Source organism: Plectropomus leopardus, chromosome 22 (assembly GCF_026936395.1).
Source record: "Plectropomus leopardus strain MGB_pleo_1.0 chromosome 22, ASM2693639v1, whole genome shotgun sequence".
NCBI lineage: Eukaryota > Metazoa > Chordata > Actinopteri > Perciformes > Serranidae > Plectropomus > Plectropomus leopardus.
The window spans coordinates 5,114,632-5,135,112 of NC_142197.1; positions in this window are offsets into that span (position 1 = coordinate 5,114,632).

Below are 20,481 nucleotides of genomic sequence, written 5' to 3' on the forward strand. Positions count from 1 at the left end.
TGAAAACAACATAGAACAGCGTGTTTAGACGCGTTATATTGTAGCATGTTGAAAACATAAGTGAAAACAAGCAAAAACATCATATTTTAGCATGTTGAAAAAATGAGAAAAAATCGCATAGTATAGTATGGCAAAAAAGTCAAAAAATGACCCGTCCAAAAAATGTCTGAAAACAACATAGAACAGCATGTTTAGGCACGTTATACTGTAGCATGTTGAAAAAAACACAGAAAACAACCAAAAACATCATATTTTAGCATGTTGAAAAAATGACAAAAAATCGCATAGTATAGTATGGCAAAAAAGTCAAAAAATGACCCGTCCAAAAAATGTCTGAAAACAACATAGAACAGCATGTTTAGACACTTTATAGTGTAGCATGTTGAAAAAAAACACAGAAAACAACCAAAAACATCATATTTTAGCATGTTGAAAAAATGACCAAAAATCGCATAGTATAGTATGGCAAAAAAGTCAAAAAATGACCCGTCCAAAAAATGTCTGAAAACAAAATAAAACAGCATGTTTAGACGCATTATAGTGTAGCATGTTGAAAAAATGAGCAAAAACAACCCAAAACATCATATTTTAGCATGTTGAAAAAATGACAAAAAATCGCATAGTATAGTATGGCAAAAAAGTCAAAAATGACCTGTCCAAAAATGTCTGAAAACAACATAGAACAGCATGTTTAGACACTTTATTGTGTAGCATGTTGAAGAAACCACATAAAACAACCAAAAACATCATATTTTAGCATGTTGAAAAAATGACCAAAGTTCGCATAGTATAGTATGGCAAAAAAGTCAAAAAGTGACCCATCAAAGAAATGTCTGAAAACAACATAGAACAGCATGTTTAGACACTTTATTGTGTAGCATGTTGAAAAAAAACACAGAAAACAACCAAAAACATCATATTTTAGCATGTTGAAAAAATGACCAAAAATCGCATAGTATAGTATGGCAAAAAAGTCAAAAAATGACCCGTCCAAAAAATGTCTGAAAACAAAATAAAACAGCATGTTTAGACGCATTATAGTGTAGCATGTTGAAAAAATGAGCAAAAACAACCCAAAACATCATATTTTAGCATGTTGAAAAAATGAGAAAAAATCGCATAGTATAGTATGGCAAAAAGTCAAAAATGACCGTCAAAAAATGTCTGAAAACAACATAGAACAGCATGTTTAGGCGCGTTATACTGTAGCATGTTGAAAAAAACACAGAAAACAACCAAAAACATCATATTTAAGCATGTTGAAAAAATGACAAAAAATCGCATAGTATAGTATGGCAAAAAAAGTCAAAAAATGACCCGTCCAAAAAATGTCTGAAAACAACATAGAACAGCATGTTTAGACACTTTATAGTGTAGCATGTTGAAAAAAAACACAGAAAACAACCAAAAACATCATATTTTAGCATGTTGAAAAAATGACCAAAAATCGCATAGTATAGTATGGCAAAAAAGTCAAAAAATGACCTCTCCAAAAAATGTCTGAAAACAACATAGAACAGCATGTTTAGACACTTTATTGTGTAGCATGTTGAAAAAACCACATAAAACAACCAAAAACATTATATTTTAGCATGTTGAAAAAATGACAAAAGAATCGCATAGTATAGTATGGCAAAAAGGTCAAAAAATGACCCGTCCAAAAAATGTCTGAAAACAACATAGAACAGCATGTTTAGACACGTTATATTATAGCATGTTGAAAACATAAGTGAAAACAAGCAAAAACATCATATTTTAGCATGTTGAAAAAATGAGAAAAAATCGCATAGTATAGTATGGCAAAAAAGTCAAAAAATGACCCGTCCAAAAAATGTCTGAAAACAACATAGAACAGCATGTTTAGGCACGTTATACTGTAGCATGTTGAAAAAAACACAGAAAACAACCAAAAACATCATATTTTAGCATGTTGAAAAAATGACAAAAAATCGCATAGTATAGTATGGCAAAAAAGTCAAAAAATGACCCGTCCAAAAAATGTCTGAAAACAACATAGAACAGCATGTTAAGACACTTTATAGTGTAGCATGTTGAAAAAAAACACAGAAAACAACCAAAAACATCATATTTTAGCATGTTGAAAAAATGACCAAAAATCGCATAGTATAGTATGGCAAAAAAGTCAAAAAATGACCCGTCCAAAAAATGTCTGAAAACAAAATAAAACAGCATGTTTAGACGCATTATAGTGTAGCATGTTGAAAAAATGAGCAAAAACAACCCAAAACATCATATTTTAGCATGTTGAAAAAATGACAAAAAATCGCATAGTATAGTATGGCAAAAAAGTCAAAAAATGACCCGTCCAAAAAATGTCTGAAAACAACATAGAACAGCATGTTTAGACACTTTATTGTGTAGCATGTTGAAGAAACCACATAAAACAACCAAAAACATCATATTTTAGCATGTTGAAAAAATGACCAAAGTTCGCATAGTATATCCATCCATCCATTTTCTTCCGCTTATCCGGGGTCGGGTCGCGGGGGCAGCAGCCTAAGCAGGGAAACCCAGACTTCCCTCTCCCCGGCCACTTCGTCCAGCTCTTCCTGGGGGATCCCGAGGCGTTCCCAGGCCAGCTGTGAGACGTGGTCTCTCCAGCGTGTCCTGAGTCTTCCCCGGGGCCTCCTACCGGTGGGACATGCCCTGAACACCTCACCAGGGAGGCGTCCTGGAGGCATCCTAATTAGATGCCCGAGCCACCTCATCTGGCTCTTCTCAATGCGGAGGAGCAGCGGCTCTACTCCGAGCTCCTCCCGGATGACCGAGCTTCTCACCCTATCTCTAAGGGAGAGCCCAGCCACCCTACGGAGGAAACTCATTTCGGCCGCTTGTACCTGCGATCTTGTTCTTTCGGTCACTACCCAAAGCTCGTGACCAGAGGTGAGGGTAGGAACGAAGATCGACTGGTAAATCGAGAGCTTTGCCTTTTGGCTCAGCTCCCTCTTCACCAAGACAGACCGGTGCAGAGTCCGCGTTACTGCAGACGCCGCACCGATCCGCCTGTCGATCTCCCGTTCCATCCTTCCCTCACTCGTGAACAAGACCCCGAGGTACTTAAACTCCTCCACTTGGGGCAGGACTTCATCCCCGATCCGGAGGGGGCACGCCACCCTTTTCCGGCTGAGAACCATGGTCTCGGATTTGGAGGTGCTGATTCTCATTCCAGCCGCTTCACACTCGGCTGCGAACCGGTCCAGTGAGAGCTGAAGGTCGCGGCCCGATGAAGCCAACAGGACCACATCATCTGCAAAGAGCAGAGACCTAATCCTGAGGTCACCAAACCGGACCCCCTCAACACCCTGGCTGCGTCTAGAAATTCTGTCCGTAAAAGTTATGAACAGAATCGGCGACAAAGGGCAGCCCTGGCGGAGTCCAACCCTCACCGGAAACGAGTTCGACTGCCGGCAATGCGGACCAAGCTCCGGCACCGGTCATACAGGGAACGGACAGCCCGTATCAGGGAGTCCGAAACCCCATATTCCCGGAGAACCCCCCACAAGACTCCCCGAGGGACACGGTCGAATGCCTTCTCCAAGTCCACAAAGCACATGTGGACTGGTTGGGCAAACTCCCAAGCACCCTCAAGGATCCTGCCAAGGGTCCAGAGCTGGTCCACATTGGCATTAGAGCCATTTTTAGAAAAAAAAACAAAAAAACACAGTTCTCCTATGAACTCTGATGGAAATGTCAAAAGTATGAGTTAAATTTTGACAGAAATGTGACTCTGAGGTTCAGAATTCAAAAATTGATCTTAGGAGTGTAGTTTTTTTCACTTTGTAATACTTTATTTCGCATAGTATAGTATGGCAAAAAAGTGAAAAAATGACCCGTCCAAAAAATGTCTGAAAACAACGTAGAACAGCATGTTTAGGCGCATTATATTATAGCATGTTGAAAACATAAGTGAAAACAAGCAAAAACATCATATTTTAGCATGTTGAAAAAATGACAAAAAATCGCATAGTATAGTATGGCAAAAAAGTCAAAAAATGACCCGTCCAAAAAATGTCTGAAAACAACATAGAACAGCATGTTTAGGTGCATTATACTGCAGCATGTTGAAAAAAACACATAAAACAACCAAAAACATCATATTTTAGCATGTTGAAAAAATGACAAAAAAATCGCATAGTATAGTATGGCAAAAAAGTCAAAAAATGACCCGTCCAAAAAATGTCTGAAAACAACATAGAACAGCATGTTTAGGCGCGTTATACTGTAGCATGTTGAAAAACACACAGAAAACAACCAAAAACATCATATTTTAGCATGTTGAAAAAATGACCAAAGATCGCATAGTATAGTATGGCAAAAAAGTCAAAAAATGACCCATCAAAAAAATGTCTGAAAACAACATAGAACAGCATGTTTAGGCACGTTATACTGTAGCATGTTGAAAAAACCACATAAAACAACCAAAAACATCATATTTTAGCATGTTGAAAAAATGACAAAAAAATCGCATAGTATAGTATGGCAAAAAAGTCAAAAAATGACCCGTCCAAACAATGTCTGAAAACAACATAGAACAGCATGTTTAGGCGCATTATATTATCGCATGTTGAAAACGTAAGTGAAAACAACCAAAAACATCATATTTTAGCATGTTGAAAAAATGACAAAAAAATCACATAGTATAGTATGGCAAAAAAGTCAAAAAATGACCCATCAAAAAATGTCTGAAAACAACATAGAACAGCATGTTTAGACACTTTATTGTGTAGCATGTTGAAAAAAACACATAAAACAACCAAAGACATCATATTTTAGCATGTTGAAAAAATGACAAAAAAATCGCATAGTATAGTATGGCAAAAAAGTCAAAAAATGACCCGTCCAAAAAATCTCTGAAAACAACATAGAATAGCACGTTTAGGTGCATTGTATGATAGCATGTTGAAAACATATGTGAAAACAACCCAAAACATCATATTTTAGCATGTTGAAAAAATGAGGAGAAAAATCGCATAGTATAGTATGGCAAAAAAGTCAAAAAATGACCCGTCCAAAAAATGTCTGAAAACAACATAGAACAGCATGTTTAGACACTTTATTGTGTAGCATGTTGAAAAAACCACATAAAACAACCAAAAACATTATATTTTAGCATGTTGAAAAAATGACAAAAAAATCGCATAGTATAGTATGGCAAAAAGGTCAAAAAATGACCCGTCCAAAAAATGTCTGAAAACAACATAGAACAGCATGTTTAGACACGTTATATTATAGCATGTTGAAAACATAAGTGAAAACAAGCAAAAACATCATATTTTAGCATGTTGAAAAAATGAGAAAAAATCGCATAGTATAGTATGGCAAAAAAGTCAAAAAATGACCCGTCCAAAAAATGTCTGAAAACAACATAGAACAGCATGTTTAGGCGCGTTATACTGTAGCATGTTGAAAAAAACACAGAAAACAACCAAAAACATCATATTTTAGCATGTTGAAAAAATGACAAAAAATCGCATAGTATAGTATGGCAAAAAAGTCAAAAAATGACCCGTCCAAAAAATGTCTGAAAACAAAATAAAACAGCATGTTTAGGCGCATTATATTATAGCATGTTGAAAACATAAGTGAAAACAAGCAAAAACATCATATTTTAGCATGTTGAAAAAATGACAAAAAATCGCATAGTATAGTATGGCAAAAAAGTCAAAAAATGACCCGTCCAAAAAATGTCTGAAAACAACATAGAACAGCATGTTTAGGTGCATTATACTGCAGCATGTTGAAAAAAACACATAAAACAACCAAAAACATCATATTTTAGCATGTTGAAAAAATGACAAAAAAATCGCATAGTATAGTATGGCAAAAAAGTCAAAAAATGACCCGTCCAAAAAATGTCTGAAAACAACATAGAACAGCATGTTTAGGCGCGTTATACTGTAGCATGTTGAAAAACACACAGAAAACAACCAAAAACATCATATTTTAGCATGTTGAAAAAATGACCAAAGATCGCATAGTATAGTATGGCAAAAAAGTCAAAAAATGACCCATCAAAAAAATGTCTGAAAACAACATAGAACAGCATGTTTAGGCACGTTATACTGTAGCATGTTGAAAAAACCACATAAAACAACCAAAAACATCATATTTTAGCATGTTGAAAAAATGACAAAAAAATCGCATAGTATAGTATGGCAAAAAAGTCAAAAAATGACCCGTCCAAACAATGTCTGAAAACAACATAGAACAGCATGTTTAGGCGCATTATATTATCGCATGTTGAAAACGTAAGTGAAAACAACCAAAAACATCATATTTTAGCATGTTGAAAAAATGACAAAAAAATCGCATAGTATAGTATGGCAAAAAGTCAAAAATGACCCATCAAAAAATGTCTGAAAACAACATAGAACAGCATGTTTAGACACTTTATTGTGTAGCATGTTGAAAAAAACACATAAAACAACCAAAGACATCATATTTTAGCATGTTGAAAAAATGACAAAAAAATCGCATAGTATAGTATGGCAAAAAAGTCAAAAAATGACCCATCAAAAAATGTCTGAAAACAACATAAAACAGCACGTTTAGGCGCATTGTATGATAGCATGTTGAAAACATATGTGAAAACAACCCAAAACATCATATTTTAGCATGTTGAAAAAATGACAAAAAAATCGCATAGTATAGTATGGCAAAAGTCAAAATGACCCATCAAAAAATGTCTGAAAACAACATAGAACAGCATGTTTAGACACTTTATTGTGTAGCATGTTGAAAAAACCACATAAAACAACCAAAAACATTATATTTTAGCATGTTGAAAAAATGACAAAAAAATCGCATAGTATAGTATGGCAAAAAGGTCAAAAAATGACCCGTCCAAAAAATGTCTGAAAACAACATAGAACAGCATGTTTAGACACGTTATATTATAGCATGTTGAAAACATAAGTGAAAACAAAAAAAACATCATATTTTAGCATGTTGAAAAATGAGAAAAATCGCATAGTATAGTATGGCAAAAAGTCAAAATGACCCATCAAAATGTCTGAAAACAACATAGAACAGCATGTTTAGACACTTTATTGTGTAGCATGTTGAAGAAACCACAGAAAACAACCAAAAACATCATATTTTAGCATGTTGAAAAAATGACAAAAAAATCGCATAGTATAGTATGGCAAAAAAGTCAAAAAATGACCCGTCCAAAAAATGTCTGAAAACAACATAGAACAGCATGTTTAGGCGCATTATATTATAGCATGTTGAAAACATAAGTGAAAACAACCCAAAACATCATATTTTAGCATGTTGAAAAAATGACAAAAAATCGCATAGTATAGTATGGCAAAAAAGTCAAAAAATGACCCGTCCAAACAATGTCTGAAAACAACATAGAACAGCATGTTTAGACACTTTATTATGTAGCATGTTGAAGAAACCACAGAAAACAACCAAAAACATCATATTTTAGCATGTTGAAAAAATGAGAAAAAATCGCATAGTATAGTATGGCAAAAAAGTCAAAAAATGACCCGTCCAAACAATGTCTGAAAACAACATAGAACAGCATGTTTAGACACTTTATTATGTAGCATGTTGAAGAAACCACAGAAAACAACCAAAAACATCATATTTTAGCATGTTGAAAAAATTACAAAAAATCGCATAGTATAGTATGGCAAAAAAGTCAAAAAATGACCCGTCCAAACAATGTCTGAAAACAACATAGAACAGCATGTTTAGGTGCATTATACTGCAGCATGTTGAAAAAAACACAGAAAACAACCAAAAACATCATATTTTAGCATGTTGAAAAAATGACAAAAAAATCGCATAGTATAGTATGGCAAAAAAGTAAGAAAAAGGACCCATCAAAAAAATGTCTGAAAACAACATAGAACAGCATGTTTAGGTGCATTATACTGCAGCATGTTGAAAAAACCACAGAAAACAACCAAAAACATCATATTTTAGCATGTTGAAAAAATGAGAAAAAATCGCATAGTATAGTATGGCAAAAAAGTCAAAAAATGACCTGTCCAAAAAATGTCTGAAAACAACATAGAACAGCATGTTTAGACACTTTATTGTGTAGCATGTTGAAGAAACCACAGAAAACAACCAAAAACATCATATTTTAGCATGTTGAAAAAATGACAAAAAAATCGCATAGTATAGTATGGCAAAAAAGTCAAAAAATGACCCGTCCAAACAATGTCTGAAAACAACATAGAACAGCATGTTTAGGTGCATTATACTGCAGCATGTTGAAAAAAACACAGAAAACAACCAAAAACATCATATTTTAGCATGTTGAAAAAATGACAAAAAAATCGCATAGTATAGTATGGCAAAAAAGTCAAAAAATGACCCGTCAAAGAAATGTCTGAAAACAACATAGAACAGCATGTTTAGGTGCATTATACTGCAGCATGTTGAAAAAACCACAGAAAACAACCAAAAACATCATATTTTAGCATGTTGAAAAAATGACAAAAAAATCGCATAGTATAGTATGGCAAAAAAGTCAAAAAAGGACCCATCAAAAAAATGTCTGAAAACAACATAGAACAGCATGTTTAGACACTTTATTGTGTAGCATGTTGAAAAAACCACAGAAAACAACCAAAAACATCATATTTTAGCATGTTGAAAAAATGACAAAAAAATCGCATAGTATAGTATGGCAAAAAAGTCAAAAAATGACCCGTCAAAGAAATGTCTGAAAACAACATAGAACAGCATGTTTAGGTGCATTATACTGCAGCATGTTGAAAAAAACACAGAAAACAACCAAAAACATCATATTTTAGCATGTTGAAAAAATGAGAAAAAATCGCATAGTATAGTATGGCAAAAAAGTCAAAAAATGACCCGTCCAAAAAATGTCTGAAAACAACATAGAACAGCATGTTTAGACACTTTATTGTGTAGCATGTTGAAGAAACCACAGAAAACAACCAAAAACATCATATTTTAGCATGTTGAAAAAATGAGAAAAAATCGCATAGTATAGTATGGCAAAAAAGTCAAAAAATGACCCGTCCAAACAATGTCTGAAAACAACATAGAACAGCATGTTTAGGTGCATTATACTGCAGCATGTTGAAAAAAACACATAAAACAACCAAAAACATCATATTTTAGCATGTTGAAAAAATTACAAAAATCGCATAGTATAGTATGGCAAAAAGTCAAAAATGACCCGTCAAACAATGTCTGAAAACAACATAGAACAGCATGTTTAGGTGCATTATACTGCAGCATGTTGAAAAAACACAGAAAACAACCAAAACATCATATTTTAGCATGTTGAAAAATGACAAAAATCGCATAGTATAGTATGGCAAAAAAGTCAAAAAATGACCCGTCCAAAAAATGTCTGAAAACAACATAGAACAGCATGTTTAGGCGCGTTATAGTGTAGCATGTTGAAAAAAACACAGAAAACAACCAAAAACATCATATTTTAGCATGTTGAAAAAATGAGAAAAAATCGCATAGTATAGTATGGCAAAAAAGTAAAAAAAGGACCCATCAAAAAAATGTCTGAAAACAACATAGAACAGCATGTTTAGACACTTTATTGTGTAGCATGTTGAAAAAAAACACATAAAACAACCAAAAACATCATATTTTAGCATGTTGAAAAATGACCAAAAATCGCATAGTATAGTATGGCAAAAGTCAAAAATGACCCGTCCAAAAAATGTCTGAAAACAACATAGAACAGCATGTTTAGACACTTTATTGTGTAGCATGTTGAAGAAACCACAGAAAACAACCAAAAACATCATATTTTAGCATGTTGAAAAAATGACAAAAAATCGCATAGTATAGTATGGCAAAAAAGTCAAAAAATGACCCGTCCAAAAAATGTCTGAAAACAACATAGAACAGCATGTTTAGGTGCATTATACTGCAGCATGTTGAAAAAAACACATAAAACAACCAAAAACATCATATTTTAGCATGTTGAAAAAATGACAAAAAAATCTCATAGTATAGTATGGCAAAAAAGTCAAAAAATGACCCGTCCAAAAAATGTCTGAAAACAACATAGAACAGCATGTTTAGGCGCGTTATAGTGTAGCATGTTGAAAAAACCACAGAAAACAACCAAAAACATCATATTTTAGCATGTTGAAAAAATGACAAAAAATCGCATAGTATAGTATGGCAAAAAAGTCAAAAAATGACCCGTCCAAAAAATGTCTGAAAACAACATAGAACAGCATGTTTAGGCACGTTATACTGTAGCATGTTGAAAAAAACCACAGAAAACAACCAAAAACATCATATTTTAGCATGTTGAAAAATGACAAAAAATCGCATAGTATAGTATGGCAAAAGTCAAAAATGACCCGTCAAAAATGTCTGAAAACAACATAGAACAGCATGTTTAGGTGCGTTATACTGTAGCGTGTTGAAAACGTAAGTGAAAACAACCAAAAACATCATATTTTAGCATGTTGAAAAAATGACAAAAAAATCGCATAGTATAGTATGGCAAAAAAGTCAAAAAATGACCCGTCCAAAAAATGTCTGAAAACAACATAGAACAGCATGTTTAGGCGCGTTATACTGTAGCATGTTGAAAAAAACACAGAAAACAACCAAAAACATCATATTTTAGCATGTTGAAAAAATGACAAAAAAAATCGCATAGTATAGTATGGCAAAAAAGTCAAAAAATGACCCGTCCAAAAAATGTCTGAAAACAACATAGAACAGCATGTTTAGGCACGTTATACTGTAGCATGTTGAAAAAAACCACAGAAAACAACCAAAAACATCATATTTTAGCATGTTGAAAAAATGAGAAAAAATCGCATAGTATAGTATGGCAAAAAGTCAAAAATGACCCATCAAAAAATGTCTGAAAACAACATAGAACAGCATGTTTAGACACTTTATTGTGTAGCATGTTGAAAAAACCACAGAAAACAACCAAAAACATCATATTTTAGCATGTTGAAAAAATGACCAAAGATCGCATAGTATAGTATGGCAAAAAAGTCAAAAAATGACCCATCAAAAAAATGTCTGAAAACAACATAGAACAGCATGTTTAGACACTTTATTGTGTAGCATGTTGAAAAAACCACAGAAAACAACCAAAAACATCATATTTTAGCATGTTGAAAAAATGACAAAAAAATCGCATAGTATAGTATGGCAAAAAAGTCAAAAAATGACCCGTCAAAGAAATGTCTGAAAACAACATAGAACAGCATGTTTAGGTGCATTATACTGCAGCATGTTGATAAAAACACAGAAAACAACCAAAAACATCATATTTTAGCATGTTGAAAAAATGACAAAAAAATCGCATAGTATAGTATGGCAAAAAAGTCAAAAAAGGACCCATCAAAAAAATGTCTGAAAACAACATAGAACAGCATGTTTAGACACTTTATTGTGTAGCATGTTGAAAAAAACACATAAAACAACCAAAAACATCATATTTTAGCATGTTGAAAAAATGACAAAAAAATCGCATAGTATAGTATGGCAAAAAAGTCAAAAAATGACCCGTCCAAACAATGTCTGAAAACAACATAGAACAGCATGTTTAGGCGCATTATATTATAGCATGTTGAAAACATAAGTGAAAACAACCAAAAACATCATATTTTAGCATGTTGAAAAAATGACAAAAAAATCGCATAGTATAGTATGGCAAAAAAGTCAAAAAATGACCCGTCCAAAAAATGTCTGAAAACAACATAGAACAGCATGTTTAGGCGCGTTATACTGTAGCATGTTGAAAAAAACACAGAAAACAACCAAAAACATCATATTTTAGCATGTTGAAAAAATGACAAAAAATCGCATAGTATAGTATGGCAAAAAAGTCAAAAATGACCCGTCCCAAACAATGTCTGAAAACAACATAGAACAGCATGTTTAGGTGCATTATACTGCAGCATGTTGAAAAAAACACAGAAAACAACCAAAAACATCATATTTTAGCATGTTGAAAAAATGACAAAAAAATCGCATAGTATAGTATGGCAAAAAAGTCAAAAAATGACCCGTCCAAAAAATGTCTGAAAACAACATAGAACAGCATGTTTAGGCGCGTTATACTGTAGCATGTTGAAAACGTAAGTGAAAACAACCAAAAACATCATATTTTAGCATGTTGAAAAAATGACAAAAAAATCGCATAGTATAGTATGGCAAAAAAGTCAAAAAATGACCCATCAAAAAATGTCTGAAAACAACATAGAACAGCATGTTTAGACACTTTATTGTGTAGCATGTTGAAAAAAAACACATAAAACAACCAAAAACATCATATTTTAGCATGTTGAAAAAATGACAAAAAATCGCATAGTATAGTATGGCAAAAAAGTCAAAAAATGACCCATCAAAAAAATGTCTGAAAACAACATAGAACAGCATGTTTAGACACTTTATTGTGTAGCATGTTGAAGAAACCACAGAAAACAACCAAAAACATCATATTTTAGCATGTTGAAAAAATGACAAAAAAATCGCATAGTATAGTATGGCAAAAAAGTCAAAAAATGACCCGTCAAAGAAATGTCTGAAAACAACATAGAACAGCATGTTTAGGTGCATTATACTGCAGCATGTTGAAAAAACCACAGAAAACAACCAAAAACATCATATTTTAGCATGTTGAAAAAATGAGAAAAAATCGCATAGTATAGTATGGCAAAAAAGTCAAAAAATGACCCGTCCAAAAAATGTCTGAAAACAACATAGAACAGCATGTTTAGACACTTTATTGTGTAGCATGTTGAAGAAACCACAGAAAACAACCAAAAACATCATATTTTAGCATGTTGAAAAAATGACAAAAAAATCGCATAGTATAGTATGGCAAAAAAGTCAAAAATGACCCGTCAAACAATGTCTGAAAACAACATAGAACAGCATGTTTAGGTGCATTATACTGCAGCATGTTGAAAAAAACACAGAAAACAACCAAAAACATCATATTTTAGCATGTTGAAAAAATGACAAAAAAATCGCATAGTATAGTATGGCAAAAAAGTCAAAAAATGACCCGTCCAAAAAATGTCTGAAAACAACATAGAACAGCATGTTTAGGCGCGTTATATTATAGCATGTTGAAAACATAAATGAAAACAACCAAAAACATCATATTTTAGCATGTTGAAAAAATGACAAAAAAATCGCATAGTATAGTATGGCAAAAAAGTCAAAAAATGACCCGTCCAAAAAATGTCTGAAAACAACATAGAACAGCATGTTTAGGCGCGTTATAGTGTAGCATGTTGAAAAAACCACAGAAAACAACCAAAAACATCATATTTTAGCATGTTGAAAAAATGAGAAAAAATCGCATAGTATAGTATGGCAAAAAAGTCAAAAAATGACCCGTCCAAACAATGTCTGAAAACAACATAGAACAGCATGTTTAGGTGCATTATACTGCAGCATGTTGAAAAAAACACAGAAAACAACCAAAAACATCATATTTTAGCATGTTGAAAAAATGACAAAAAATCGCATAGTACAGTATGGCAAAAAATGACCCGTCCAAAAAATGTCTGAAAACAACATAGAACAGCATGTTTAGGCGCGTTATACTGTAGCATGTTGAAAACGTAAGTGAAAACAACCAAAAACATCATATTTTAGCATGTTGAAAAAAATGACAAAAAATCGCATAGTATAGTATGGCAAAAAAGTAAAAAAAAAGGACCCATCAAAAAAATGTCTGAAAACAACATAGAACAGCATGTTTAGACACTTTATTGTGTAGCATGTTGAAAAAAACACATAAAACAACCAAAAACATCATATTTTAGCATGTTGAAAAAATGACCAAAGATCGCATAGTATAGTATGGCAAAAAAGTCAAAAAATGACCCATCAAAAAAATGTCTGAAAACAACATAGAACAGCATGTTTAGACACTTTATTGTGTAGCATGTTGAAGAAACCACAGAAAACAACCAAAAACATCATATTTTAGCATGTTGAAAAAATGACAAAAAAATCGCATAGTATAGTATGGCAAAAAAGTCAAAAAATGACCCGTCAAAGAAATGTCTGAAAACAACATAGAACAGCATGTTTAGGTGCATTATACTGCAGCATGTTGATAAAAACACAGAAAACAACCAAAAACATCATATTTTAGCATGTTGAAAAAATGACAAAAGATCGCATAGTATAGTATGGCAAAAAAGTCAAAAAATGACCCGTCCAAAAAATGTCTGAAAACAACATAGAACAGCATGTTTAGGTGCATTATACTGCAGCATGTTGAAAAAAACACAGAAAACAACCAAAAACATCATATTTTAGCATGTTGAAAAAATGACAAAAAAATCGCATAGTATAGTATGGCAAAAAAGTCAAAAAATGACCCGTCCAAAAAATGTCTGAAAACAACATAGAACAGCATGTTTAGGCGCGTTATATTATAGCATGTTGAAAACATAAATGAAAACAACCAAAAACATCATATTTTAGCATGTTGAAAAAATGACAAAAAAATCGCATAGTATAGTATGGCAAAAAAGTCAAAAAATGACCCGTCCAAAAAATGTCTGAAAACAACATAGAACAGCATGTTTAGGCGCGTTATAGTGTAGCATGTTGAAAAAACCACAGAAAACAACCAAAAACATCATATTTTAGCATGTTGAAAAAATTACAAAAAATCGCATAGTATAGTATGGCAAAAAAGTCAAAAAATGACCCGTCCAAACAATGTCTGAAAACAACATAGAACAGCATGTTTAGGTGCATTATACTGCAGCATGTTGAAAAAAACACAGAAAACAACCAAAAACATCATATTTTAGCATGTTGAAAAAAATGACAAAAAATCGCATAGTATAGTATGGCAAAAAAGTCAAAAAATGACCCGTCCAAAAAATGTCTGAAAACAACATAGAACAGCATGTTTAGGCGCGTTATACTGTAGCATGTTGAAAACGTAAGTGAAAACAACCAAAAACATCATATTTTAGCATGTTGAAAAAAATGACAAAAAATCGCATAGTATAGTATGGCAAAAAAGTCAAAAAATGACCCGTCCAAAAAATGTCTGAAAACAACATAGAACAGCATGTTTAGGCACGTTATACTGTAGCATGTTGAAAAAAACCACAGAAAACAACCAAAAACATCATATTTTAGCATGTTGAAAAAATGAGAAAAAATCGCATAGTATAGTATGGCAAAAAAGTCAAAAAATGACCCGTCCAAAAAATGTCTGAAAACAACATAGAACAGCATGTTTAGGCACGTTATACTGTAGCATGTTGAAAAAAACCACAGAAAACAACCAAAAACATCATATTTTAGCATGTTGAAAAAATGACAAAAAATCGCATAGTATAGTATGGCAAAAAAGTCAAAAATGACCTGTCCAAAAAATGTCTGAAAACAACATAGAACAGCATGTTTAGGTGCATTATACTGCAGCATGTTGAAAAAAACACATAAAACAACCAAAAACATCATATTTTAGCATGTTGAAAAAATGAGAAAAAATCGCATAGTATAGTATGGCAAAAAAGTCAAAAAATGACCCGTCCAAAAAATGTCTGAAAACAACATAGAACAGCATGTTTAGGCGCGTTATACTGTAGCATGTTGAAAACGTAAGTGAAAACAACCAAAAACGTCATATTTTAGCATGTTGAAAAATGACCAAAAAATCGCATAGTATAGTATGGCAAAAAAGTCAAAAAATGACCTGTCCAAAAATGTCTGAAAACAACATAGAACAGCATGTTTAGGTGCATTATACTGCAGCATGTTGAAAAAAACACATAAAACAACCAAAAACATCATATTTTAGCATGTTGAAAAAATGACAAAAAAATCGCATAGTATAGTATGGCAAAAAAGTCAAAAAATGACCCGTCCAAACAATGTCTGAAAACAACATAGAACAGCATGTTTAGGCGCATTATATTATAGCATGTGGAAAACGTAAGTGAAAACAACCAAAAACATCATATTTTAACATGTTGAAAAAATGACAAAAAAATCGCATAGTATAGTATGGCAAAAAAGTCAAAAATGACCCGTCAAAAAATGTCTGAAAACAACATAGAACAGCATGTTTAGGCACGTTATACTGTAGCATGTTGAAAAAAACCACAGAAAACAACCAAAAACATCATATTTTAGCATGTTGAAAAAATGAGAAAAAATCGCATAGTATAGTATGGCAAAAAGTCAAAAATGACCCGTCAAAAAATGTCTGAAAACAACATAGAACAGCATGTTTAGGTGCATTATACTGTAGCATGTTGAAAAAACACAGAAAACAACCAAAACATCATATTTTAGCATGTTGAAAAAATGACAAAAAAATCGCATAGTATAGTATGGCAAAAAAGTCAAAAAATGACCCGTCCAAACAATGTCTGAAAACAACATAGAACAGCATGTTTAGGCACGTTATACTGTAGCATGTTGAAAAAAACACAGAAAACAACCAAAAACATCATATTTTAGCATGTTGAAAAAAATGACAAAAAATCGCATAGTATAGTATGGCAAAAAAGTCAAAAATGACCCATCAAAAAATGTCTGAAAACAACATAGAACAGCATGTTTAGACACTTATTGTGTAGCATGTTGAAAACACCACAGAAAACAACCAACAACATCCTATTTTAGCATGTTGAAAAATGACAAAAATCGCATAGTATAGTATGGCAAAAAAGTCAAAAAATGACCCGTCCAAACAATGTCTGAAAACAACATAGAACAGCATGTTTAGGTGCATTATACTGCAGCATGTTGAAAAAAACACAGAAAACAACCAAAAACATAATATTTTAGCATGTTGAAAAAAGACAAAAAATCGCATAGTATAGTATGGCAAAAAGTCAAAAATGACCCATCAAAAAATGTCTGAAAACAACATAGAACAGCATGTTTAGGCACGTTATACTGTAGCATGTTGAAAAAAACCACAGAAAACAACCAAAAACATCATATTTTAGCATGTTGAAAAAATGAGAAAAAATCGCATAGTATAGTATGGCAAAAAAGTCAAAAAATGACCCGTCCAAAAAATGTCTGAAAACAACATAGAACAGCATGTTTAGGCGCGTTATACTGTAGCATGTTGAAAACGTAAGTGAAAACAACCAAAAACATCATATTTTAGCATGTTGAAAAAATGACAAAAAAAATCGAATAGTATAGTATGGCAAAAAAGTCAAAAATGACCCGTCAAAAAATGTCTGAAAACAACATAGAACAGCATGTTTAGGCGCGTTATACTGTAGCATGTTGAAAAAAACACAGAAAACAACCAAAAACATCATATTTTAGCATGTTGAAAAAATGACAAAAAAATCGCATAGTATAGTATGGCAAAAAAGTCAAAAAATGACCCGTCCAAAAAATGTCTGAAAACAACATAGAACAGCATGTTTAGGCGCGTTATACTGTAGCATGTTGAAAAAAACACAGAAAACAACCAAAAACATCATATTTTAGCATGTTGAAAAAATGACAAAAAAATCGCATAGTATAGTATGGCAAAAAAGTCAAAAAATGACCCGTCCAAAAAATGTCTGAAAACAACATAGAACAGCATGTTTAGGCGCGTTATACTGTAGCATGTTGAAAAAAACACAGAAAACAACCAAAAACATCATATTTTAGCATGTTGAAAAAATGAGAAAAAATCGCATAGTATAGTATGGCAAAAAAGTCAAAAAATGACCCGTCCAAAAAATGTCTGAAAACAACATAGAACAGCATGTTTAGGCGCGTTATACTGTAGCATGTTGAAAACGTAAGTGAAAACAACCAAAAACATCATATTTTAGCATGTTGAAAAAATGACCAAAGATCGCATAGTATAGTATGGCAAAAAAGTCAAAAAATGACCCGTCCAAAAAATGTCTGAAAACAACATAGAACAGCATGTTTAGGCACGTTATACTGTAGCATGTTGAAAAAAACCACAGAAAACAACCAAAAACATCATATTTTAGCATGTTGAAAAAATGAGGAAAAAATCGCATAGTATAGTATGGCAAAAAAGTCAAAAAATGACCCGTCCAAAAAATGTCTGAAAACAACATAGAACAGCATGTTTAGGCGCGTTATACTGTAGCATGTTGAAAACGTAAGTGAAAACAACCAAAAACATCATATTTTAGCATGTTGAAAAAATGACAAAAAAATCGCATAGTATAGTATGGCAAAAAAGTCAAAAAATGACCCGTCCAAACAATGTCTGAAAACAACATAGAACAGCATGTTTAGGTGCATTATACTGCAGCATGTTGAAAAAAACACATAAAACAACCAAAAACATCATATTTTAGCATGTTGAAAAAATGACAAAAAATCGCATAGTATAGTATGGCAAAAAAGTCAAAAAATGACCCGTCCAAACAATGTCTGAAAACAACATAGAACAGCATGTTTAGGCGCATTATATTATAGCATGTTGAAAACGTAAGTGAAAACAACCAAAAACATCATATTTTAGCATGTTGAAAAAATGACAAAAAAATCGCATAGTATAGTATGGCAAAAAAGTCAAAAAATGACCCGTCCAAAAAATGTCTGAAAACAACATAGAACAGCATGTTTAGGTGCATTATACTGCAGCATGTTGAAAAAAAACACAGAAAACAACCAAAAACATCATATTTTAGCATGTTGAAAAAATGACAAAAAATCGCATAGTATAGTATGGCAAAAAAGTCAAAAAATGACCCGTCCAAAAAATGTCTGAAAACAACATAGAACAGCATGTTTAGGCACGTTATACTGTAGCATGTTGAAAACGTAAGTGAAAACAACCAAAAACATCATATTTTAGCATGTTGAAAAAATGACAAAAAAATCGCATAGTATAGTATGGCAAAAAAGTCAAAAAATGACCCGTCCAAACAATGTCTGAAAACAACATAGAACAGCATGTTTAGGCGCGTTATACTGTAGTATGTTAAAAAAAGCACAGAAAACAACCAAAAACATCATATTTTAGCATGTTGAAAAAATGACAAAAAAATCGCATAGTATAGTATGGCAAAAAATGACCCGTCCAAAAAATGTCTGAAAACAACATAGAACAGCATGTTTAGGCGCGTTATACTGTAGTATGTTAAAAAAAGCACAGAAAACAACCAAAAACATCATATTTTAGCATGTTGAAAAAATGAGAAAAAATCGCATAGTATAGTATGGCAAAAAAGTCAAAAAATGACCCGTCCAAACAATGTCTGAAAACAACATAGAACAGCATGTTTAGGTGCATTATACTGCAGCATGTTGAAAAAAACACATAAAACAACCAAAAACATCATATTTTAGCATGTTGAAAAAATGACAAAAAATCGCATAGTATAGTATGGCAAAAAAGTCAAAAAATGACCCGCCCAAAAAATGTCTGAAAACAACATAGAACAGCATGTTTAGGCACGTTATACTGTAGCGTGTTGAAAACGTAAGTGAAAACAACCAAAAACATCATATTTTAGCATGTTGAAAAAATGACAAAAAAAATCGCATAGTATAGTATGGCAAAAAAGTCAAAAAATGACCCGTCCAAAAAATGTCTGAAAACAACATAGAACAGCATGTTTAGGCGCGTTATACTGTAGCATGTTGAAAAAAACACAGAAAACAACCAAAAACATCATATTTTAGCATGTTGAAAAAATGACAAAAGATCGCATAGTATAGTATGGCAAAAAGTCAAAAATGACCCGTCAAAAAATGTCGGAAAACAACATAGAACAGCATGTTTAGGCACGTTATACTGTAGCATGTTGAAAAAAAACACAGAAAACAACCAAAAACATCATATTTTAGCATGTTGAAAAAATGAGAAAAAATCGCATAGTATAGTATGGCAAAAAAGTCAAAAAATGACCCGTCCAAAAAATGTCTGAAAACAACATAGAACAGCATGTTTAGGCGCGTTATACTGTATCATGTTGAAAAAGCACAGAAAACAACCAAAAACATCATATTTTAGCATGTTGAAAAATGACAAAAAAATCGCATAGTATAGTATGGCAAAAAGTCAAAAATGACCCGTCAAAAAATGTCTGAAAACAACATAGAACAGCATGTTTAGTAGCGTTATACTGTAGCATGTTGAAAAAAGTGAAAACAACCAAAAACATCATATTTTAGCATGTTGAAAAAATGACCAAAGATCGCATAGTATAGTATGGCAAAAAAGTCAAAAAATGACCCGTCCAAAAAATGTCTGAAAACAACATAGAACAGCATGTTTAGGTGCATTATACTGCAGCATGTTGAAAAAAACACATAAAACAACCAAAACCATCATATTTTAGCATGTTGAAAAAATGAGAAAAAATCGCATAGTATAGTATGGCAAAAAAGTCAAAAAATGACCCGTCCAAAAAATGTCTGAAAACAACATAGAACAGCATGTTTAGGCGCGTTATACTGTAGCATGTTGAAAAAAACACAGAAAACAACCAAAAACATCATATTTTAGGATGTTGAAAAAAA